The sequence below is a fragment of the Marmota monax genome, unplaced genomic scaffold (assembly GCF_021218885.2).
Source record: "Marmota monax isolate L192 unplaced genomic scaffold, Marmota_monax_Labrador192_F-V1.1 WCK01_AAM20220418_F8-fsc00030, whole genome shotgun sequence".
NCBI lineage: Eukaryota > Metazoa > Chordata > Mammalia > Rodentia > Sciuridae > Marmota > Marmota monax.
Window position 1 is genome coordinate 14,760,060 of NW_026691988.1, and position 25,457 is coordinate 14,785,516.

Sequence of the window (25,457 nt, forward strand, 5' to 3'; positions counted from 1 at the left end):
CACAGTCACAGCTAGCCCCAGAAGAGTTGAGGATGCAGGCATCCCAGGGCTGAGAGAAGGCACACTTACCTTTCTATGCCAGGTATGGATGAGTTTTAGATGTGACCTGAAGCAGAGGCCACGCCAGACCTAAGAGCAACCCTAAAGGAAAACATGAGCAAAATGTTAAAAGGAAGCATTAAGAGAACTATAACAGACCAAGTAGGTAGAATAGGAGCTCCAGACTGCCAAGGTCAAAGCCCCTCCATTAAATGCCCTAGTACCATGTGGCAATATTCCAGAGGCATGCCTTTAAGTCACGAAAGGGTTTTTCATGTGAGAGTGGTGATACAGCAAACAACGTGGTTAAGAGCATGGTTATGATGTCAGAAAGACAAGATCTAAATCCTGGTGTCACCTAGAATCACTAAGAAACCTCACGTAATTTGTTCAATATCTCTACCTCGGCTTTCTTGCCTGTGAAATGGAGATAATCAACCACCTACATCATAAGACCCTTTTGAGAATTCCATGAGTTAATTTAAGTACAGTGTTTATTTGCACTGTGTCTGGCAAGCAGGAAACACTCATGGGTATGCCATTATTTTTCAGAGACCTGAAGTGAAAATATGTCATAGCCTCAAGCGGAAACGAGAGGATAATGAGAACCTTTTCAGAGTGCCAACTAAGAATGCTTGGAGGAGGATACAGTCCTGAGCAGGCCACCAAGAGGCAAAATATCAAAATCAAAAACAAAACACCCCACCAAGTGTAACTCCCAATATTTTTTCAAAGTCAAGACTAGTCCTATAAGAAGAAGCCTGGAGGACTGGACTTGACTGTAAGATACCCAGCGATTCACTTCAGGAGAAGGAGAGAGATGGAATGGCAACTGGAGGAGAGACAAGAGTGAAATTTTTAAAGACTGAAAAAGATATTTTCCTGTAAAAATAATAAAGACAGGAAATACATAAATAATAACTCACACCCATCAATCCTTACCTTGATATAAATTCATTACTAACCAGGAGTCCAATGCAATTGAAGTACCAACCTCGCAATGTCCTCTGGAAGGTCCACATTTATGCAAGGCCCTAGAAGGCTGTTATTAGTTTTTGGTTTTCGAATAGAAAAACCTTACTAATCTGAATTCTATGAATGCTATAGGTATAATAATTTGAATGCGAGCCAAGTTGTTTTTCTTTTATTTAGCTGAGGTCTTTTCTTAGTGAAAAATGGCACACTAAAAAAAGCCAATAAAGCAAAGCTGCAAAGTAAACATTTAAACCAAACACATACTGTTTTAATAGCCTCATTAGTACTGATGATTAATTGCAAAAATTAGATACTGAGTTATTACAGAAGGTTTTTATGGTAATAATATCCAGGTCATCCATATAGCTTATATATAATCTAATTTTAAATAATTTTATATTTCAGAATAGCATTTCTTTTAACCCAACCTAATGGGTAAGAAAGGTGTCTCATTGTCAATGACTACATCCTGCCCCCCCCCCCACCAATACTGGGGGTTAAACCCAGGGGTGCTCTACCACTGAGCTACATTCACAGTCCTTTTCACTTTTTGAGACAAGGCCTTGGTTAAGTCGCTCAGGCTAGCTTCAATCTTGCAATCCTCCTGCCTCAGCCTCCTGAGTAGCTGGATCACAGGCCACCATGGCCAGCTACGTGAGCAAGTCAGTATGGATAGATGGGAAGCCATCTAAGAGGAAAGAATCTGGCATCTTTCTACTGGGAAATTTGTTTAAGTGGAATAATGCACATATAAGCATAGAGACCAATTATATGTTGATCTCCAAACCTATATTGAGGGATTGACCCTTAAATTCCTTGAAATTATTCTTGGATATTGGGGGATGGGGAGAAGGCTCTTTTGTGGGGATGCTACAGTTGAAGTTCTGATTCTACAAACAGAGCAAGCACACAATTTTTAGTGGCAGTTGCTGCCTTGGTCTGGATGTAGCTCTACCAATGCAGAAGAAGACACACCTCATGATGAAAGCTAAATTATTAAATGGAAAAGTGCGGCTTCATTTCCTTCTCCTCCCTCTACTCTACTTTGGTATGTTGTCACACAAAATTACTTCCAGAACTGGGAGAACTAAGCAGCCAGTTATAAAAGCTAAGTGCTATGCTTAATGCTTTCTTATCTACAAGTCAGTGCTTAAGGAGGTGAGAATCTACCAATGTTCACCGCCAAGGTACTTTCCTGTTTTGGAAGGAATCTCAGATCTCAGCAGTGAGACTACCTGCTCAATCGACCCTCTTCCTACAACTGCGTGAATCTGTTCCCCTACAGAGTTCCCATCACAGTGCACAGATCTGTACACCTCTATTTCAAATTTCATCTCTACCTTTAATCAAAATAAAAATCCAAACACATTTCTTTGAAAAGATAATCTTGGTGGTTAAAAAAAAATGACAAGGGGGCAAAGTTCTAGCCAGCCTGTGTGCTTACTCCCCCACCCTCCGACATCTTCTAAACATTTCCATTATGATTTTAAGATATTATTTTCCTAAAGAATGCTGAGAACTATTTCCCACTTAAGCTCAGGCTTAAAAAAGAAATTGTAACCTGAGAATAGCTCAGAAATCGGGTTTGTCCTAGGGTCCTATGAAATCAGAGTAGTCAGCCTTTGCTTCCTTTGATAAGGAATTCATAGCACACAGTGGTAGTAAATCTGGTTAAAGAAATTGCCAAAGGATGTTTTATTTTGCATTATTAACATTACATCATAGAATTAAGTCATACAACATGGAAGCTTTATCCATCTCAATCACTAAATTTGGTCAAGTGAAAGTCTACAAAATTCTTCATTACAAGCTATTTCATCTTCTAAATGAATGTATTTAAGCATTACGTTGAGGTTTATTTTTAGAAAAGAGTAACTGAGCAGAGAGCCTGGTTCTGAAAAGGATAATGCCATTCACTTTTAATGCCTTCTTCTAGAGGTTGATGGACTGCCCAACAAACTTGCCACACCAAAAAATTGTTTTAATAATTCTCCATAAAGGAAAGATTTTTTAAAAAGCAATAGTGCTGATCAAGTGACAAGAGACTAATCAGGTTTTCCTAAAATTTAGTATTCACAGTTGAAGCCTGGATAAGTAACTGTGTTCAAAGGAATGTTCAGGGAGCCGTCAATCGCCACACATCCAGCTACACTTACAGCCAAGAGCTTTGCTAGGCTCAGAGATATAAAAATGAATACGGCACAGCTGCTTTACTTCCAGCTAAAAGAATACATTTAAACAAAGAGCTACAGGGCGATGTGTTAAGTGCTATAACCGAGGTGTGCACAAAGGGCTGGGGCCAAAGGAAGAAGCCATAAATTCTTCCTGGGAAATCAAGCAAGTGAGGGATGGTGATTTTTCCTTGTGATGAATTCAAGACTTTTTCTTTACTAGTTTTGAAAAGGAAGGTGCTAATTTTAAGATTTATGATGTTGGGTGCTCTCCTGGTCTATTTATCAATCTCATTTATGTTTGACACAGACTTTCAGTTACAATATCCCAAGAGTATAAATTTTGAAAAATAAATGCCACATAGCAATATTCCCATGAAATGCACACAATACGGAGTGGCATGAATCACAGCATGAGGGGAACTTAGATCCCAAGTTTGAAGATGTTTTGAAACATAAATGAAAGACTCATTTTAGAGGATTTGAATATAATATGAATGCTTATTTTAAGTATCATTTAAAAATTTTTCTTCCTAAAGCAAAAATAAAAGCATCGCCCAATTATATCATGGTTCATATTTGTCTTTCTCTATGTCTGGGTTTAAAAAAAAGAAGGGGGGTATAGAGTCAACTTCTACTTAACATCATTTATTATGCATACCATATTCCTACTTATAACATAGTTGTGACAAAACCTTCATTGTTCATTGCACACTAGCCCCAAACTTGAGTCATTCTAATGTAAGCATGAGAAACTCCCGTCTCCTTTGGGGTGAATTTCCAAATTCCTCTGTGTTAAATTGAGGTCTAATTTTCCCTATGCCTGGTTTTCACAAGAAGGTCTATTCCACCCCATGTGCTCCTTTTCAGCTGTCAATAAACAGAGGCAGTGAATTCCCCAGGGCTTCACAAAGCTAGTTAGGCAGAGCCATTCATTCCTTCAGGAAAACAGGGCATTGATTTCAGTGAGTTCCCAGGGAGCAGCTGCAACAAAGAGATCAAAGGCCCACCTCTCTCTCCCTCCATTGCTTTCATTAGGCCCAGCCCAGACAAACAGCGACAGGTCTCCTTGAGACTCCAAGAGGGCCCGGGGACCACCGCATGGTTCAATTCAAATTCATCCGTTTCCTACATTCCAGTGACAGTCCAGAATGCTAACCATGACAAACCAGCACAATCAACCGGCATAATATACTGTGCACTAGTTCATCCAAGGTCAGAGGGAGAAAACAAGCACTGAGGGAAGTCCTCTGCTTCTAGGGCCTGCTGAGCCTCAATGGCCCCCTGACATTCCATAAATAAACTTCTCCCTCTCACTCTCCCTTTCTTCCTCCACCCTGCAACCTCACAAGGGACAGTCTCGGTCTCGGTCTCGCTGAACAATCTGCAATGTTTTTCATGTCGCAGGACCCAAAGGATCTGGAATCTTTATTCCTAGTCTAACTGTCACAGTAGTGTTACAGTAGGGCTGTGGGCAAGGCTCATATCAGTTCACTATCTTGGTAAAGCTAATCTGTTATAACCAGCAGCTGACCGGGTATACCAGTAGCTTACTGCTGTGTGATGAACCCAAAGCTATACTTTCTAGGTTTCTCTAAGGGGTGATCTGCAGTGAAGGCCACTCAATTTAAGGTAAAGGTTAATTTGCATAATTTCTGTTTGCAAAACAAAATGTGAACCAAGAGGGAACCATGAGTTTTTTTTTTTTTCTTTTTTTAAAAAAATTGATCCAGAGAATCACCTAAACCGTGTAACCTAAGCTCCTAAATGAGAGCCAGTGTATAAAGAGCTGTGTGTGTTTGTGGGAGTGAGGAAGGTCAGCAAGACAGAATCAGAAAGAAAACAAATTATCTCGACTGGTTACCTACACTGAACAAATATAATTAAAAGGTTCCTGAAGCTGCCCCTGAATTCCGAATGGCTTCTTTGACACTGCTTTCAGGAAAGCCTGTAATAAAATGTGTTCCTTTCCTTATGCTCTATTCCATTTCTGTCACTCATCCTGAGTAAACATGGTAATAGATGGATTAAGTCTCAAAATTCCTAACCCAAAAAGAAAATAAACAATATTGGAATGAAAGGTATGGAGAGCTCATTCCTTGTGGAAGAACACAACCTTCCACACACCCATTCGTAAGCCTCAGGACTGACCTGAGGGATCATGAGACCTTCAAGTCATCAATTCAGTGATTATCCATCTCTGGCTGCCATTTTGTAGAGGAGGCTCAACAGGTCTCAAGGAGAAAGAAAACTTTCACTTATTTCCAAGCTGGGACATAAATGATCTCAGAAAATACACAATTCTAAAACAGACAAGAAAGGTAGCTTGCGACAAAGGCGGTTTGAACATCCAATTAGGAATTATAAAGCCAACTCTGCTATCCACCCACTTTGGGCTTTGGGGGGCACATTCAGCCTATCTTCCAAAATAGAGACAAATATCTGTCAAAAATTCCCTTAACAAGGTACTGGGAAATAAGCATTGTGTGTCTCATTGAAGAAAGACAACTTCTTTATATAATCATAGGTCATTCTGTGATTCAAAAGAGGTTCTCTGGAAACTCGCTAAGTTCCCATAAATCAAATTATTTTCTAAAAGCACTCAGAAAATTCATCACTTAAAGAAAGTCTGTGGCAAATGACCAAATATACTCATCGCTTCATTTATATATCTTTCAGAAGCATTTACAGAGCACTTAGAAATATTTTCAATTTGATCTTCTCCACAACCAGCTGAGGTAGATGGTTTTATTAATCTATTTTTGAATGAGAAAAAAATAGGCTCAAGAGAGGCAAATGGACTTGCCAAAGTCACAGAACTAACCAGCAGAGTTAAAACTCAAAGTGTTCTGTCCTTAAACCCCATGCCCTTTCCATTTACCCTGGCTACTGTGTACTGTGGATAGACTATTCACTAAACTTTTCTTGCCATAACTCCTTTAAGTAATCTAGTCAATTTTAAGTCTAATGTTTCATGCCACTCTTATTCAGCGAGGTAGTGTTCAAGAACATGGAACTCTGGAGTCAGGATTGACATTTAAATAGTACTGTCACAGGCTGAGGGCCTGGCGATACCCGTAACCTAGCAACTTAGGAGGCTGAGGTAGGAGGATTGCAATTTCTAACAACAGCCTCAGCTTAGCGAGGCACTAAGCAACTCAGTGAGACCCTGCCTCACAATAAAATAAAAAGGAGTGGGGATGTAGCTCAATGGTCAAGCACCCCTGGGTTTAATCTCCAGAACCAAAACTGTCACCATTTACTAATTTTAGAAATAAAGCAATTAACAATATTTTCAGTGGACCAGTTTTCCATCTATAAAAGAGGACTAATACCACCTTTTCTCACTGGGCTTACAGAGGACCGTATTAGATAACTGTATAAAGCACCTATACCATGTTAGCATATGGTGACTATCATCAATGCTGAAAATCAAATCCATGTAAAATTTGAGAAAATATTCTTCCTTTTCAGAAAGACATAAAATTTAACTCTCAGCATCTAGATTGCATGATGCCCTCTAGCATTAAAAGTTTAGCACTCAAGTCTAGGATTTAATAGGGGCCATCTAATGAGCCCAAATCAAACTGTTATAAAGAGAAACTACAAAATAGAAACACTAATTGAAGTATCCTTTTTAAAAGTTATTTAAGGCAAATCTTTGCTATAAAACAGCAGTGTGGTTTCTGTACAATTCAGCTTTACTTTTTGCCATTTTATCATCTCAAGTAGAAATGCACTGATAACAGGAAGAAATTCACAGACTTACTACATGATGGAGGGGAATAGTATTTGTTGTATGTGGATGGTGCTTTATACATATCTTCTTGTGATTGAGCCCCTCATCACTAAAACAACAGATAAACTTTCCAGCACAAGAAAAGACTGCTGTGGCCAACAGCAAGTCTCATTTTTCACTCCACGTCTCATTTTTTTATAATGCCCTATCAGGGGACAGTGGCATGTAGATGTTATAGTATAGGGTGTACAGATTGCTATGGGAACACAGGCAGAGACAGAGAGTCTGAGAGAACCAGAAAAGTCTTTGGAGAGGAGGTGACATTTATTGAACCGTTTAGCTAATAGGGATGTCCTTCTGGTATATTCCTGATTATCCTTGAGCTTAAAATTTTTCTGTGAATTCTGAATATATCATTCAGGGATTTAGTTCTTCATCACTGCTTTTGTTCATTTGCAAACTTAAATGGATCCTTTCTTCCCTTTTGTAAATACATCTAAGGCATTCCCACTAAAGAGGCAGAGAGCTGAGGCCTCTGTTGTCTGAATAAACACCACTTAAGTCACTTAAGTGCCTCCTAATTCTATAGGTTTGGGATTCTTTTTTTTGTAGTGCTAGGGTTCAAACCCAGGGCCCTATTCATGCTAGGCAAGCACCCTATCACTGAGCTATATCCCCAGACTAGTTCTGTGATTTTTAAAAGTTACTGCTTATTCTTACATTACACTAGCTACTTAACAATACTGTATCTTAAATATGTATGTTAATTACAGACTGTTAATTCTAAGAAATATATTTTTCCTTACTGTCATTTATTTCAGAAATAGTTGCAAAGAACTTTTAAGAATGTCCAAGGGAACATGTCTCACTAAAGGAAGTTAGCCTGTAGTTGAGGAAGCTTGATGATCTTTTCTTTCCTATAAAGAACTGAGATGTCTTTTGGTAACCATCCCTAATTCTGCACGAAACAAGCATGGTTTCTAATGTAAGACATATACCTGAAGACACATGTGACAAACCCATACATTGAGTCATTGAGATCATTCTTTTCTAATATAGGTCTATATACTATAAATTTCCCTCTAAGTACTGCTTTAGTTATTTATAAATTTTTCATTTAGTTCATAATATTAATTTCCCCTTTGATTTTTTAATTGACTAGCTTTCAGAGGAGTTTTAGAGTCATAGGAAAATCAGGTTGAAGGTAGAGATTTTTCCATTTATCCCTTGCCTCTCACACGGGAATATATATGTGTATTTATATATATATAAATGTATGTATGTATGTATTTGATAGTTCATCTCAATGCTAGTTGATTCTTTTTTTGTCCTATGGGTTACTGTTTATAATTCATAAGTACAACCATCTGGGTCTGCTGGTTTCTTCCATGCAGACTGTTTTACTATTATCTGAATTTCTTTAATAGATATAAAGCTATTCAGGTTACCTACTCCTCCTTGAGTGAGTTTTGGTTGTTTGTATTTCAAAGAATTGGTCTATTTTATCTGACTTATGAAATTTGGAGGCTTGGGGTTGTTTATCATATTCGTTTATTAGTCCTAAAATACACATGGCATCAGTAACATAACCCACCTTCAATTTCTAATAATTTGTGTATTCTTTTCATTGGTTGCCTGGTTAAAACTTGATCATTTTATTGATCTTTTCAAAGCCTTTCCTTTTACTGATTTTTCCCCACTCTTTTCCTGACTTCAACTCTGTTAACTTCTCTAATTTTTATTATTTATTTTCTTCTGCTTGTTTTAGGTTTTTCTTTTTTTAAAAAATTTCCCAAAGTCAAAACCGACATTATTGGTTTTAGAGCTTTCTTCTATTATATTCATTCAATACTATAAATTTTCCTGTAAGCACTGCTTTAGTTGCATCCTACATATTTTCAAAAACTGTTTTTATTTTCAGACAGTTTAAACTATCTCAATTTTGGGGGTCAAAGATAACGTTTCAATAAAATCAGATGAAATGGTCATTCAAACAGTATCCACTGAGCAACTTTTCCCCTGGCACTGTCAGATGGTGATTAGGAAAGTAAAGTAATGAAGGCACAGGAAAGCCTTGGAGGATACGTTGAGGAAAACGGTGTCGACTTGAAATAGGTTGGTCAGGGCAGCCTCAGTAAAAAGATGACAATTTAGGGATCATCTAAAAATTTAGGGAACATCTAAAGGAAGGAAGCCAATCACGTGGCTATTTTGGGGGAACAGTAAATGTAAAACCTGATGCAAGAACAAGAGAATTGGTATAGCTGAAGTAGTCAGGGAAGGAGATTCGTAAAAGATTAGGCCAGAAAGAAAATTAGGCCCAAGGTAACGGGGCCCCTTATCACGGTAAGAGCTGACTGGCCTCTGTAAGTGACATACAGAGGTACTAGAGACATTGGAGCAGAAAAGTCACCTCAGACTTACAGTTAAATAATTTATCTGGCTGCTGTTTAGAGAATGTGTCATAAAGGAGAAAGTGTAAAAGCATGGAGACCAGGTAGGATCAATGGCAATCAAACAGATGACGAAGGCTTGTACCAGTGAGGTAACCAAAGTGCGGGGGAAGAAGCGGTCACCTGGCTATAACTGGTGACTCAGAGGTTGCACAGTGACACATGTTTGAGGAATACCACAAATCAAAGCCCTTTTCAGGAAATCAGTTGCTAGAAATAACCTAGTCTAACTTTATCTCAGTTTTTCCCCAACTTATATGATCACAGTATCTTTTTCCATATACCAATTAATACCCCAGGAAATGACCATGTCGAGGCAGCTACTCTGAGGAAAACTGTATTAGAGGTATATGTCTTTCTGATGGCCTCAAAATAGGTGCAATAGAACATGCTAGAACAATGTACAAAATATTGATTTAGGAATTACCATAATGCAAGTCCTCATTATGTTACTTTATAATGATACTCACCTCTTGCTAAGATGAAAAACAAAGCCGTATGTCATTAAAATTGGTTTAGCATATTTCAATTCTTCATCAAAAAATCAAAGATGTCACAAAGATGATTTAGGATAGAAACTTTCGACATACATACAACCTTAGCTGCTCAGGCAGCCCTTTGTTCCCACCTACCATGACCCTGGAGGGACATCCCTCCAAGAAACAGATGCTCCTAGCCCACAATGGATAGGTCAAACTTCCCCAAAGCATCTGTTACCTACTAGCCATCTAAAGAAGGTAAAATAAATCTTAAAATAATAACATAAGAACCTAATTTAAAATTTTTCTCCCCATATTTTGTTCCAGGACCTCTAGAAATGTGTTCTTGTGTGATTAGAGAAGACAAAGTTTTGGGAAGAAGGATTAAAAAAAAATTGAAATGTCAACTTACAAAAGCCAATGGCACTGTGTATGAATCAGGCAGAAGCAATCTGAAAATAAACAAAAAGCATTCGTTAACTTTATATAAGAGCTGCACATGCGCTTGTTAATTGTAATTTCGAGATTGTTGTAGATTCATATGCAGTTTTAAGACAGCCTTTACCATTTTTCCCAGCAGCAACATTTCACAAAACTAGTACAATACCATAACCAGCACAGTTATGTTAACACAATTCACAAGTCTTTTGAGATTTCCCCAGTTTAATTGTATCTCTGTGCATATCTTGTTCTACACAGTGTCATTTCAAGCATAGGGGCAACTCTTCACCTCCACAGTCAAGATACCAAACAGTTCTATCAAAGGGTCCCTCATACTGCTCTCTTAGGGACACACCCACCTCCTCCACCATAACCCTTTTGCTCCAACCCTTATACATTTTTATTAAAATAACATCCACTTATTAAAAGAATATTTTAGTCATTGTTTGTCAGATACAACTAACAAGTCAGGTGTCAAATCACAAATAAAGAATTCTATTCTGTGCTAAAGAATAAGCATGAGATGAAGGAACAAGGTTTACAGAAAAATTTCTTCTCAGCATTGCCACCACATAAGACCATTCATTTCAGAAGTCCAAAAGTGGAAGGTAAAAAAGAAGTGTGTCTGAATTCACATTCCATGCTTTTCAACATTTCTCTCACAAGACACCTTTGAGTGCTTCCTATGGGACAATGTAGGTATTTTATATATGTTATTTCATTTAATCCCTACAACCCTCTTATGTGCACACCATTATCACCCCTATTTGGCCCAGGAGGAAACCAAGACCCCAAGAGGTTCAAGTTACTAAAGGTCTCACAACTAGCAAGTAGCAGATATCAGTATCTGGAACCAGATTTTTAGCATCCAGTCTATTGTGTCCCCCAAAGAAACCAATGGTAAAGACATTAAGATATTTTATGTCACCTTCTGTTGTGACCACAAATCACCTGATTGTTGGCAGACTTTAAAATATAGGAACTGAATAAGGAAAATGCTCAAAACAACGATGAGCAAAATGGAAACAGTTCTTTATTCAAATACTAAATGATAGAAAATTGGCACAAACAAAGCCTGGGGCACGCAGGAAGAACCGTATCACAGCAACAAACAGCTCACCAGCCCCAAATTGCGAGTCTCTGACATATGTTGCTGACTGTCAGGCGGTGATTTACGCACAGCCATGATTACTCTTGAAAAAAATTATTCAATTGGGCAACAGTAATAATGGTATAACTGAAATTTTCAATCACAGATAAAAGCATCAAAATTAGACTCCTTAGCCAAAAAGAGACATCTAAACACTCAAAGGTAATGTCCACATAATAACAATTTAGTAGATGCCTATTGTTACAAACTTTTCTGTAGGCTTATTAGCTTAATGATATAGCATTATTACTGCAGATTAGCAGATATTTTCTCCTGCAAAACCACATAACACATTTATGAAGAGCTGCAGCCGTCTCTCCAATGATTCAACAATGCTTAAAAGGCGCCTATTCAATAAGACATTGATATGCTGCCCTAAATACTCCGGCTAGGCTTTCTTTACAGTCTAATTTCACAGACCTCTCCTGGATGATCCAAGGTTAGGAGGCAGCCAGGGAGAGAATGCATTGTCAACATAGCTTGGTGCGAATATAACCAAGTTATACATAGGAACCAGGGAACAGGGCTCTGAGGTTCCTCCTCTGCAGAAAGCCACACACTGTCATTCCTAACTAACTTGAACACATTACCTCATTAACATTTAAATGTATCAAAAACTTAAAAATGTTTATACTTTATGCAATTTAGAAAGCACTACTAGTTAACTTATTTCAAATAAACTTTATAATCTCTCCCAGTTTATTCTTTTAAAGGTACAAAGTAAAAGACAGAGGTGAAGAAGTTTCAGAGTCTCTGTCTTTTCAGGCAATACCCCATATAACACCTGTTCCTCCTTCCTCACCGAGAGGTCAGACATCCAGGCTGGGTCAGAATGATGGACCTAGGGGACACTGGAGACAGCTCCCCATTCAATGCTTCCTAGAGCCAAGATTTTTTTAAGCCCCATTATTTCAAGAATGCTATGGTCTTTTTTGGATAGATGTAAGGAGATGGAAAACTCAACTTTTTACAAAAGCTCCATCACTAAATCTTGGGACAAAATAGATTTTGAGGTTCTAAGAAAAATCAGAATAGTTCCAAGTCTTCCAAGGTGACATATTTACAGTATTCCCTTTCAACTCATCACATCTTGTTTCTCAACTCTTCCTAAAAGTACACTCTTTGTTTAGACTAAAACTTTCTATGTATATACAATATAAAAACTGAGAGCCCCCTTCTCTGTTCCCAGTGAAGCTCCCCAGTGCATCTTCGTAAGCAGCAGTCTTTATGCCTAAATTCTATGTCCCTCTTCTTCTATTGATAAACAGTCACCCAATGATATACAAACTGGGCACAATACTTAAGTGGCTCTTCAGTGTTCTTCATTTTAGAACATTCCACAAAATCAACTTTTTCATGTTTTTTATTTGTATGTCACCTTCACTATAACATTTTTATGTCACTGTGTTTCTTAAATTGTTATATTCTTAGAGGGTGAAGACTGCATCTGTACAACTCAGTCTACCAAGAATAGCCATGCACGAATACCAGACAAATATCTTTGGTAGCAATGAGCGCAAGACCATGGCAGGCTGGCTGTGCTTCACAGAGGCTCTGGTTTCCAGGAACATGGAACCTGACATAAGAAAGGAACTGGGAAGTCCACTGAAAAGTGGGACCCAGCAACAGGGGCTCCTGTGGGCACTTCCTTTGAATTTTGCCTACATGCCAGGAAGACAATACCCCTCAAGTGTTTCAAATCCGCGGATATAAGAAAGGGACTGACTATGCTGGACTTGTAGTCAATTCATGCTGCAATAAAAAGCACCACAGACTGAGTGACTAAAAAACCATCTCAGTTCTGAAGGCTGGAAGTCTGAGTGTAGTATCAACATGGTCAGAGTTTGGTTGCAGATGACTCTCATGTATCCTCATACCAGAAAAAGTACAAGCTAGTTCTTGGTCTGGTCTTATAAAGGCACTAATCTCATGTATGAGGGCTCCATCCTCATGACTTAATTCTTCCCAAAGGGCCCACTTCAAAACACCATCAAGATTAGAATTCTGACCTATTACTTGGGGGGACACCACATTGCAATGCCCTTACACTGACATGAAGACAGGGCAGACATTGTTGACATACCTCAGTCTGCAAAACCTCCTGAACCCCAGGCTAACAGCCAAGAGAAGACTCTAAAGTACTTAAGCCCCCCCAAATATTACAGTTATTAAATTAAATCATCTTGTTATTAAATTAAGGTTAGGGGTATGTTTATTAGCACATCTAATTGACTGGAAACAAATGGATAAGAAATCTTCTAAATTCTAAGGAATATTCTGGCATCAAAGACAAAAGTGGACTCAGTTGAAGTTTTAAAATGTTCCTTTGGTCCCCAACTTTCAATATACAGGAAAGAAGCAGAATAGCTCTGGTTTTCCTAACCCCTACATCAAATGTGGAAAAAAATTTTTTTTTTAAACTGAGGGCAAAAGGTACATAGACTCCAGGTTGGATAACCAAGAAATATTTTGCTTCCCAAGGAGGTCCCAATTTCAAAACCATATGGATCAGTGTCTCCCTGAAGTGTCTTTGTGAAATCTATATCTATAATATCACAAAGACTAGGTTTGAATCTGTATTATTTTAATAATTCCAGAGGCATGTCTAAAAAAAATATTTTTCCTATACATCATAGATTTTAACACCTCACAGCCATTGACATGACCATATGTTTTACACCATGTCCTCTGTGAACAAGAACATCTTTCCTCAGCTTTTGAAAAGCAGTTCTCTAGACTGCAGTTTTAAACATCTCTGACTGTGACAAGGCCTTATCTCTAAAGCATATGACAATGACATCACACTTCACAGAAGTGCAGGCAAATTTAACAAGAGAGCTCTACTTCATGCAGACTCTCACAATCATAAGCAGGAGCTAAACTAATGACATTATAAATCTGACTAATATTCTTAACAAAATGTGTGGTTATGAATGAGAGACAGTATAATGAACACTAAAGCAGCTTATAATTAATTTTGACATTTTATTGCTGCATTTCTAGAAAAACCACTATTACAAATTGTTCCCACTAATTCTTAGGTAGAAGCCCTAACCCCAATGTGACTGTCTTTGGAGGTAGGGCCCTTAAGATGTAAGTAGAATTAGATGAGGTCATAGGGTGGGGCCCTAATCCAAAAGATGAGTGCCTCATAGGAAAAGCCAAAGGATTGAGCTCTCTTCACACACACACAGAGGAAAGGCCATATGGACACAAGGAAGATGCTATCTGTAAAAGAGCACCTTCACCAAAAAATGAGTTTGCTGGCACCTTGATCTTGGATCTTGAACCTATGGAACTATGAGAAAATATCTGTTGTTTAAGCCACCCTGTCTGTGGTGCTCTGTTATGGCAGCCCTAGTTGACTAAGACATCCACCATATTGTCTAGAAATGCTGTAAGAATTGAGGGCTGAACTCCTAACAAAGGATTTAAGATTCAAATAATCACTGTTATGAAGTAACAGTGTCAAACAAAATTAAAAAAAAAATAATCCCAAGTTCCCATTTTAACTCTCAGGGTAAAATCATAAAGTCTTATCAAAGTGAGCACAGTTTGTATATTAACAGTGTGCAATTACAAGAAGGGCCCTCCATTTTTTTTCCAGATACAACTCTTTCAATAAAACTGATCTGAAATAAATATGTTAATGCTAAACAAAAATTTTAAATGCCTTTGAAAATTTTTTACAAATTTATTATAATGCAGAGTTTAATTGCACAGCTAAATGATCTAAAGAGATTATTTTTAAGGGCCAAATCTAACAGCCAATCCTCATGAACTCAGTCACTTGTTCCCACAAGTTATTCTAACTTCACATTTGACAATTATTTAATTTATTGTGTTATAATTAAGGACATTCCCTATTTTCCAGGAAGTCTTCTTTCTCACCAGATACAGTTACGGATATTAACAAAATAAGACTTGCAATTATACAGCTTTAAATAATTGAGACGGAAGGGAATACAACTGAGAATTGCTGTCTATCCGTACCTTGTGATCAAATGATAAAAGTACCACCATCTGCTAGTGTCCAGGTTATCCTTACCTTCAAACAGCAAGTTGTACACATGAAACACCTACAGCTCTTTGTCAATCAGACCTTAGTGAAGCAGTTTTTTTAAAAAAATATTGTGATCATCATATGTATATGTGTGTATATGTGTATGTGTATGTATGTATGTGTGTGTATGTATATATATGTGTGTAGGTATATATATATATATATATATATTATACCTACACACACATATATACATACACACACATTTTTTTTAAATTTTTTAAAACCAAAGACCTAAAAAAGCCTGAAGTAGCACTCCATCAAATCAAAGGACAGTCATCCAAACCCAGTAATGATGTTAAAGCACTCTGACTCAGCCCACCTACGCCTGGATGACACTTTGGTGACTAAGAATCAGCATGTCACTCTTCAGAAAAATGTCACAAATATCAGGTTATCAGCACTGACTCAAAAAAAAATTCACAACAGCAAAAAAGATTTGCTGGGAGACACTAAAGCAAAAATGCAGAAAAACAGCAATAAGAGGAGCACAATTTAGAAAATTTGTATAGGTTGAATATCCCTTATTCAAAATGCTTGGGACCAAAAGTGTTTGGGGTTTTCTTTTTCTTGTTTTTTTTAATGTTTGCATATATAAATATGTAAGGAGATTATCTTGGGAATGAGACCAAGTGTAAACTTTAAATTCATTTGTTTCATCTATACCTTGCACATACAACCTGAACACAATTTCACACAATATTTTCAGTGTACCTATGTTTTAACTGCAACCCCTTACATCAGGTCAGGATGGAACTTTCCATGTGTGGTGTCATATTGATGCTCAAAATATTTTAGATTTTGCTGAGCATTTCAAATTTTTGGATTAGAGATGCTCAATATACTAGCTGGGAGGTGGATGGAATATTCTCTTATGGGATGGATGTAATATGGATCTGGGTTGAGGTCACACAAGTGTACATATATGTAAAAATTCAAGTTTGCACACTTATGACAGGCAGACCTTATATGCTTTTTCCTCCAAGTATTTTATATCTCAATTGAAAAAGTACTTAACAAAGAGAAGCAGACTATTTTTATTTTACCTGTTATCTAGTAAAGGTTTGTAGGCAAAAACAAAATTTTCTACTTAAACACAAAGAAAAGTATGGTTAAGTTTCTGTTTGACTCTCAAGTAAGCTAAAATTAGAATATTTAAACTATATACATTAATATTGCTAAGAACTTAGAAGGAAAATCGAAAGGAAGCCCACTGGTAAGTTCACACAACTACTGTGGTTATCAAAGCAAAACTCTAAGTAGCACATTGGCAATAAAAGCAAAACAATTTTGGTGCGTGTTGTACCATAAAGACTTTTATTAAGTAACTTCATTTATTTAACTATTTTTAGCACCAAGGCCATATGTCATAGAGGAATAAGAACTTTTGAATTAGACAAACCAGTTTTTCCACTTAGTGACTATATGATGTTGGGCAAGTTTCTTAATCTCTTTGATAGTGAGTTTCTTCACAATTTAAACCAGATAATACTACTTACTTTGCAAAATTGTAGCACAATTATAGTAGGTACTTAATGGTGGTAGCTATTGAGCAATAATTCTTTGCATGCAAAGCATCATGCTAGGCACTTGAACCCTAATCTCCAAGAACCTGCCCATCTGGAAATGACATTTAGATTAAAAAAAAAAACAAAAAAAACTGGCAATGAAAGTTAAAACTTCACAAGGGCTACAGGTTGCAAATTACAGAGTTGTAATCTTGCTAGGATCATAGAGTATCTTCCAAGCATGAGCCTGGAAATTTTGAGTTGAAAATTAGTTAATGTATTTAAGGTAAAGAAAATGGCAGGATCAAAAATACAGCCACAGAGACAGCAGTGACCCTTCAGGGAGGAGCATTTAAGACCATGTGACCACTGGACTAGTTCTGAGGAGTGAAAGACTTCTTCTAATCCAGGACAGCAAGTTGGGAATAAAGTGGGACCACATGGTCTGGCCAAGAAGTCAAGGATTTTCCTCCAAAGAATTGGAATCCATTGAAGGATTCCTTTCAGAGAATGAATCCCAGTGGTCATTATACATGATAGGAAGGAAACTCTTAACAGGGGGAGAAGTGAAAGAAAACAGGAAAGATATTAAAAGTTTAATTTTACCAACTTTTTTAAAAAAGTGGACATGAATTTCCCTGAGGGATACAAATAGGCTGCCTTCAATATTCAATGGCCCATAAATTCTCAAGAGTGAGCAGGGCATGGTGGTACACACCTCTAATCCTAGCTACTTGGGAGGCTGAAGAGGGAGTATTGTGACTTTGAGGCCAGCCTTGGTTACTTAGGGAGAACTTATCTTTAAAAAAAAATAAAGAACGGGAGATTTTGTTCGGTAATAGAGTATCCCTAGCCTCAATCTCCAGTACTGCAAAAACATAAAAGTTCTCCAGAGTAAAGATGTAACCCAGACCATCAAAACACTAACAAACAGAAAGTACTTAATATGTTTGTTAGTGAGTGAATCTTTCTGAACATTCTAAATACTGAAACCTCTACACACAATGAATATGATGTATTAATAATACAATGCGAAATATTTTTAAAAAGGTAAAATCACTTTTCCTTTCTCTTGAGTGGCCACTTTCCACATGAAATGCCAAGTGCTGAATTTGCTCATGCAAAAGCTATCTCTATCTCTAGCTTATCAAACGACTCAGATACAAATCGCTCCACAAGGTTGGGAATGTTGCCACCCTAGTTGCTAAGCTCTTGTGTAATGTTGCTTTAGGAATCTGTCATTTGTTATGTTCTTTGCTGTAGCAAAAGAACAGTTGCTTTATGATTCATGGATATTACATGAAAAAATTAAAGTAGTAAATTAAGTTAATCATATAAATGTGTGTAAAGTTTCTTAAGAATGTAAGATGACTTCATTATTAAAATAATCAAAATGCTAGGAAATCAAGAAAAAAAAAATGAGTGTTCCCTGGAAGCCAGGTACCTTTCTTAGCCCTTTCTGTATATTAACTCATTTAACCCTTTCAACCTCATATGGTAGACATTTGTTACCTATATTTTACATATGAGAAAATAGATATAGAGAAGCTAAGTAATTGCCTAATGCAAGAGAGAGAGAGAGAGAGAGAGAGAGAGAGAGAGAGAGAGAGAGAGACAAAATGATGAAGGAACCAATCTGAAAAAGTCCCAACACCAAAGTTGGAACAATTTAAGCAAGATAATGATATTATTATATTATGACTCAAATTCTAAAATGTATACCATAATACATACTGATATACATAAATGGTTGAATAAATAAATGTGGGAAAAGTAGAAATCCTTCTTCAAGAAGAATTCCAACTAATAAATGCACAAAGAATGAAGAAAATGGAAAACACCATTAGCATATCATAATCCTTACTGCAGGTGAAATCCATGACTCTAAAATTAGTGGGCAAAACTTTGAGAAACAGGATATTTGTATAGCCTCAAAATATTTTCATCAAAATATAAATTACTAAGCTAGGCATGGTGGTGCATACCTGAAATCCCAACTACTTGGCAGGTTGAGGCAGAAGAACTTGCAAATTTAAGGCCAGTCTCAGGAATTTGTGGCAAGACCCTGTCTCAAATAAAATCTTAAAGAGGGGGAGTTCTGAGAAGGTAGCTCAGTAATGGAGCACTTGCCTAGCATGTACCCTAGGTTTGATCCCCAATGCCACAAAAGAAAAAAATTACTACGGTGATTTTAAAACATATCCACAAATTATTTGACTATCTCTTCCTTTGTCTATGGACCTCAACAAATAGAATATGGAAAGAGTGAAAATGTCACATGACAACATGAAACCTGGAAGACACCACCTGAACTTTGTAATCAGGATAACATCACTAGTTGCTATGAATACTATTTACGCCCAAGTAAGAGAAGGGTACAACACCTGATTTTCTACTCCTCCTCCCCACCTATCCATAACCATTGTCTAAATGTGAGAAAACACCAGAAAAACCCAAACTAAGGGATATTCTATAGCATTCAAAACCAGTAATCGTCAAAAGTGGCCAGGTCATGAAAGACTGAGTAAATTATCAGATTAAACCAGGGAGATATGACAACTCAATGCAATGTGATATGTAAGATGAATACTGGAATAGGAAAAAGGCATTTATGGAAAACCCAAATAAAGTCCTTAAAGTATTGTGCCAATGTTAAATATCTTAATTTTGGTAAATGTATGATAGCTATATAAAATGGTAACAGAGGACTCTGGGTAAAGAGTATAAAGGAATACTCTGGACTATCTTTGTAAGGTTTTGTAAATTGAAATTTCCTCCAATAAAACACTTCTAAAAATTAAATATACATTAACAAAAACAAAGCAGTTTCCTCAATATTTGAAAGGACATCCACAAAAAACATAAACATCCTTAATAGTGAAATGCTGAGATACTCCTCATTTAAGATAAAGAAAACACAGGATGTTCATTTTAAAACTTATGTTAAAAATTATTCTGGGGTCAAGCATAGTGTTGCACACCTGTAATTGAAACTACTCAGGAGGTTGAGGCAAAAGGATCAAAAGTTCCAGGCTTGCCTGGGAAATTTAGCAAGAACTTGTTTCTAATAAAATAATAACAACAACAACAGGCTGGAGATGTAACTGGGGATGTGGGAGAGAGTTCCTGAGTTCAATCCCCAATACTGCAAAGGAAAATAAACATATTGTTCAGGAGTTCCCAGCCAATGCAATAAAGCAAGAAAAAGAAAATAGATATTGGAAAGGCAAATTTAAACCTTTTAAAATTTGTCTTTTTTTGCAAATGATGTGATTGTGCATTAAAGAAATCTCCTCTCAAATCTACATGCTACCTGGACTATGAGTGAATTTAGCAAGGTCAAAAAATACAAGATCAATACACAAAATTAATTATTTCTGTACATAAGAAGATAGTTGGAAAATAAAACTGGAAAACAAAAATCAAAACATAGGTCTGGGCAAAGTGGCACACACCTGTAATCCCAGCTGCTTGGGAAGGTGAGAGAGGAGAATTGTGAGTTCAAAGCTAGCCTCAGCCATGGTTAGGTGCTAAGCAACTCAGTGAGACCCTGTCTCTAAATCAAATACAAAATAGGGCTGGGGGTGTGGCTTAGTGGTCAAGTACCCCTGAGTTCAATACCCGGTACCAAAAGAAAAAGCACAAAGAAAATCCAAACACAATAGAATCAAAAAATATCAAATGCCTTGCAACAAATTTAACAATATATAATTCCCCTATACTGAAAAACACAAAAAGTATGCTGAGAGTCACTGAAGAACTTATCCAATGGAAGGATATACCATGTACATAAATAGTAGGAATCAATAACATCAAAATGTTCATTTCCCAAAAACTGTTCTGTAAAAGCAGTGCAATCATAATTAAAATCTGGCACACATTTTTTCTAAATAGACATTGATAATTTCTTGCTAAAATTTCTATGGAAATGTAAAATATTTAAATAGCCAAAATAATTGTTAAAAAAATTCTAGAGAAGTTACATTACCAAGTCAAGACTTACTATAGAATCTAACCCAAAGGTAGAGTACTTGTCTAGCATGTGCATGGCCCTGGGTTCAAACTCCAGCAAGAAAGAAAAAAACCAAATTTACTATAAACTACATTAAGAAAGTTTGGTAGTAATGCAAGAATTGATAAACAGTCCAAGTGGAGCAGATCCAGAAAAAGACACAACTATACAATCCTTCATTTTTCAAGAGGCCTCACTGCAATTCAATGTAAATTTTTTTCAATAAATGTGTAAAGCAGTTGTTTGTCCACATGGAAAATCTTTTTTGTTTTTTTAAAGAATTTAACCTTTATTTACTTTTATTTATTTATTTTTATGTGATGCTAGGCAAGCACTCTATCACTGAGCAAAAACCCCAGCCCCTGGAAAATAAATTTTGACCTCACCTTATATACATAAAAATCAACTGGCAATCATCATAGACTACAGTGTCTGGAAGAAAGGAAAGTGTAGGCAGAAGTTTTTAGGGTTTTTGAGACCCTGGTAGGAGGATGATGAGGGTGGGAGAAAATTTTGTGAGCAGGATATGGAAAACAAAATCTAATCCTTTACTCACCCCTAAAACATCCCTGATAACTAGATTTCACAGAAATAATTCTGCTCATCAAAAGACACCATTAAGCTGGGCAAAGTGGTGCACACCTGTAATCCCAGTGGCTCAGGAGGCTGAGACAGGAGGATCATGAGTTCAAAGCTAGCCTCAGCAAAAAGTGAGTTGCTAAGCAACTCAGTAAGACCCTATCTCTAAATAAAATACAAAATAGGGCTGGGGCTATAGCTCAGTGATCAAGTGCCCCTGAATTCAATCCTCAGTATTGCCCGCAAAAAATAAAATATAAAACAGGGCTGGGGATGTGGCTCAATTGTTAAGCGCCCCTGGGTTCAATCCCTAGTACAAAAATAAATAAATAAATAACTTAAAAAGAGGGATTGGGGTTGTGGCTCAGTGGTAAAGCACTTGCCTAGCAAGTATGAGGCACTGGGTTTGATCCTCAGTACCTCATAAAGATAAATAAATAAAGGTACTGGGTCCATCTATGACTAAAAAATATTTAAAAGAAAAAACTTTAAAAGACACCATTAAGAGATTAAACAAGCTGGGGAGTGAAACTCAGTGGTAGAATGCTTGCCAAACATGGGAGAGTCCCCATGCAATAGCACACACCTATAATTCCAGAGGCTAGGGAGGCTAAGGCAGGAGGATCACAAGTTCAAAGCCAACCTCAGCAACTTATTGAGGCCCTGAGCAACTTAGTGAGATTCCATCTCAAAATTTAAAAATAAATAAATAAAAAGGACTAGGGGTGTGGCTCAGTGGTTAAGAGTCCAGGTTCAATCCCTAGTGCCAAAAAAAAAAAAAAAAAAGGTGGGGCAGTGTGTGGGGGTAGAGGAAGGGAGGGAGGAAGAGAGAGAGAGGGAAGAGGAGAGAGAGACTGACTAAATGGGTAAACTTCAGGGTAGAAAACACATTGCAAACATGTACTTGGCAAAGGATTCCTATCCAGAATATTCTAGGAACTAAAACTCATTAACAAAAAAACTACCCCAGTTTAAAAATTGGCAACATATTTGAACAAGTATGTCACAAAAAACCCCAAATAACCAATAAAGTTAAAAATTTTCAACATTATTAATGTTCATGGAAATACAACCAACCTACCTTAAAGACCATAAATTCAGTTCCTTGATGTATACAAGTTAAGTGTATCTATCCCTTACTCAAAATGCTTGGTACATGAAGTGTTTGGGTTTTTTTTTTTATTTTGAAATATTTGCATATACATAATGAGATACATTGAGGATGGGACTCAACTCTAAATGTGAAATTCATTTATGTTTCATATGTACTTTATTTACACAGCTTGAAGATTATTTATACAATATTTTTAGTATACCTCCATTTTGGCCAGAACCCATCACATGAGGTCAGATCTGGAATTTTCCACTTGTGGCATCATAAAAGTTTGCTCAAAAAGTTTGGCATTTGGATATTTCAGAAAGATTTTGGGTTCTCAGACTAGGGATACTCAACCTATACCCAATATATGTTCACCAATGGAAATTTTAAGAACATTTGTAGCAATTAATAATGACCCAACATTGAAAAAACTCAAATGCTCGCTAATAAGAGTATGGATAAATTGTTAGTTTAGCCATATAATATGCTACTATAGAAGATGGTAAGCAAACTTTTTCTGAAAATGGCCAGATAGGAAATAAAAAATAATGATTGAACTCTGCTGAACAGGCATGGCTATGTTCCAGTGAGGTTTTATATATGAGAATATGAAGAGGGCTGGCACTGGCTCACAAGTTGTGTTTTGCCAACCCTTTAAGGAGGGTGAGGGGGAAGCAAACAAAATGGCTTCTATGTGTAACATGAATGGGCCTCAAAAGTACACTATGAATAAAAGAATAAAATATATAATTCCAATTATATGAAATTTAAGAACATGTGAAAATTATTCACGGCAATTGAAATCAGGACAGCAGTTGATTGCAGGAGGCAAATGTTTGGCTCTATCAATGGAAAGGCACACAGGGAACTTTTGCAGGGATAAAAATGTTTAATGTCTTTATCTGGGTGGTGATCGCACGGGTGTATGTAAATTTCATTAAGCCACACACTTTATTTTTATATTTTATTGTACACATAGTTCAACCTGGAAAGAAATGCAAATTAGCCAAAGATTGGAACATGGGTTGAAGAGTATTCATTAGAATTAAAAATGGATTAAAATTTTATTTGTATATACACATGTACTATATTAAAAACATAAATGTTAAATCTGAGAAAGTCTAATGCAAGTCAAATCATAGTTCTTAAAAAGAAAGAATAGAAATAAAGAATAATATTTTATAGAACTGATGAAAGGTAAACATTAAAAATAGATACAAGTGACATACGTATGTATGCATATTTATACATATATATGTATGTACACAAATACATACCTTGAACCAAAAGATCTTGAGTATGCATTCTTCTGGATCATATAAGGAGTAATTGATACCATAAAGCAACTTTTCTCAAATTTCAAACAATTAATAGCATAGACAAATTTCCTGACTATAATGCAAATTAGAAATCAGTAACCAAAGAATAGCTCAGAAACTATCCACACTGGAACTAGAGAATACTTTTTAAAATCTCAAAGAAAAAAAAGGCACAATGGAAAACATTTTTAATTCTTAAAACTGAATAATTTACTATATATGAAGCAGCAATAAGTGAAAATCTGTCATATTTTCAGATGACCCGTAAGTAGAGCCCAGAAATAAGACAAAACATGTCTGGGTATTATACATGACAGAATGGTGCTGCAAATTACTGGCACTGGGGCAATTACCTTCCCATATGTGAAAAAGACAATCAATCTTGAATTCACAAGATGATCAAAATATATACATCTATACACACATGTACATGCATGCCTCACATAAAGAGCTAAGTGGACAAAATACAAACTTCAACATCTTTAGAAAGAATTTGAAGAATATGTTTAACAGCAGAGAAGTTTTAAGATATAAAAGGCATAGGGAAAAAATTAATGCCTACAGTTTATTGTCTGCAAGTTTATACAAACAGAACAGGGTCTGCGCATCTAGAATCATGTTTTCCAATAGAAATTTCTGCAGTGTTGTAAATATTATTTTCTAGGATATAATACAGTATAATATAACAATAAAATATAAAAGTCATCTATCACTGTTGAGAAACACAAATGTGGAATTGAGCGGCTGAGGAATTGAAATCGGTAAAGTAATATGAGGCTACGTAAGCACTTTTAAATCCTGAGTGACGGACTATAAAGTATGTTCTTATATTTTTTTCAGCATTTAATTTTCCATAACAGAATCTGATTTTAGCTTGAATTCCTAAATAAAATATAATCCAAATTTTGTACAAAATATGTAAAAGTGGCCTTTTAAAAGGAGAGCATGCCAAGTGATTTTGACTTTCTTCTAAGTGCTTTTTAAAATATAATAAGCTACTTTAGGTATAAAAACAACTTAATGAATACAGATATGGCCACCAGAGAAATTATGAAATAAAACATTACCAATATGAAGTTCCCTAGGTACTTCTACCTGATCAAGACTTTACATAAGATGGAAAACATGATTAACAGACTCAGAGACCTGGATTCAGTCTTCTTCATTTTTTAACATGTATAGCTTAATATATTTGGTGGAAGTTTAACATATAAACCTCTATATCACTTAACAAGGAGTTGTAAAGTAAACACTGGTATAATCATCGCCCAGGTCACGGCCAAGGAGGTAAGGCATTTACAGCATGACCGAGCCTGTGGTATGTTCCTACACACACACACACACACACACACACACACGCACGCACGCGAGCGCCCTCTCCAGGAGCTGACCACTAGCCTTTTATGCTATTAATGGTATTCATTTACATT

The 25,457-nt window shown here is 36.5% G+C and overlaps 1 protein-coding gene across 7 annotated transcripts in view; it reads right to left on the reverse strand.

Moving 5' to 3' along the window:
* Positions 1-25,457, reverse strand: part of Plagl1 (PLAG1 like zinc finger 1) — an 80,580-nt gene that overhangs the window by 23,523 nt on the left and 31,600 nt on the right. For all 7 annotated transcript variants that reach the window (XM_046450752.2, XM_046450797.1, XM_046450781.1 and 4 more), the window contains 2 exons: positions 10,269-10,308; positions 70-141 (listed from right to left, as the gene is read on the reverse strand). The gene's annotated coding sequence lies outside the window, so the exon portion shown is untranslated. The remainder of the gene's footprint in view (positions 1-69; positions 142-10,268; positions 10,309-25,457) is intronic.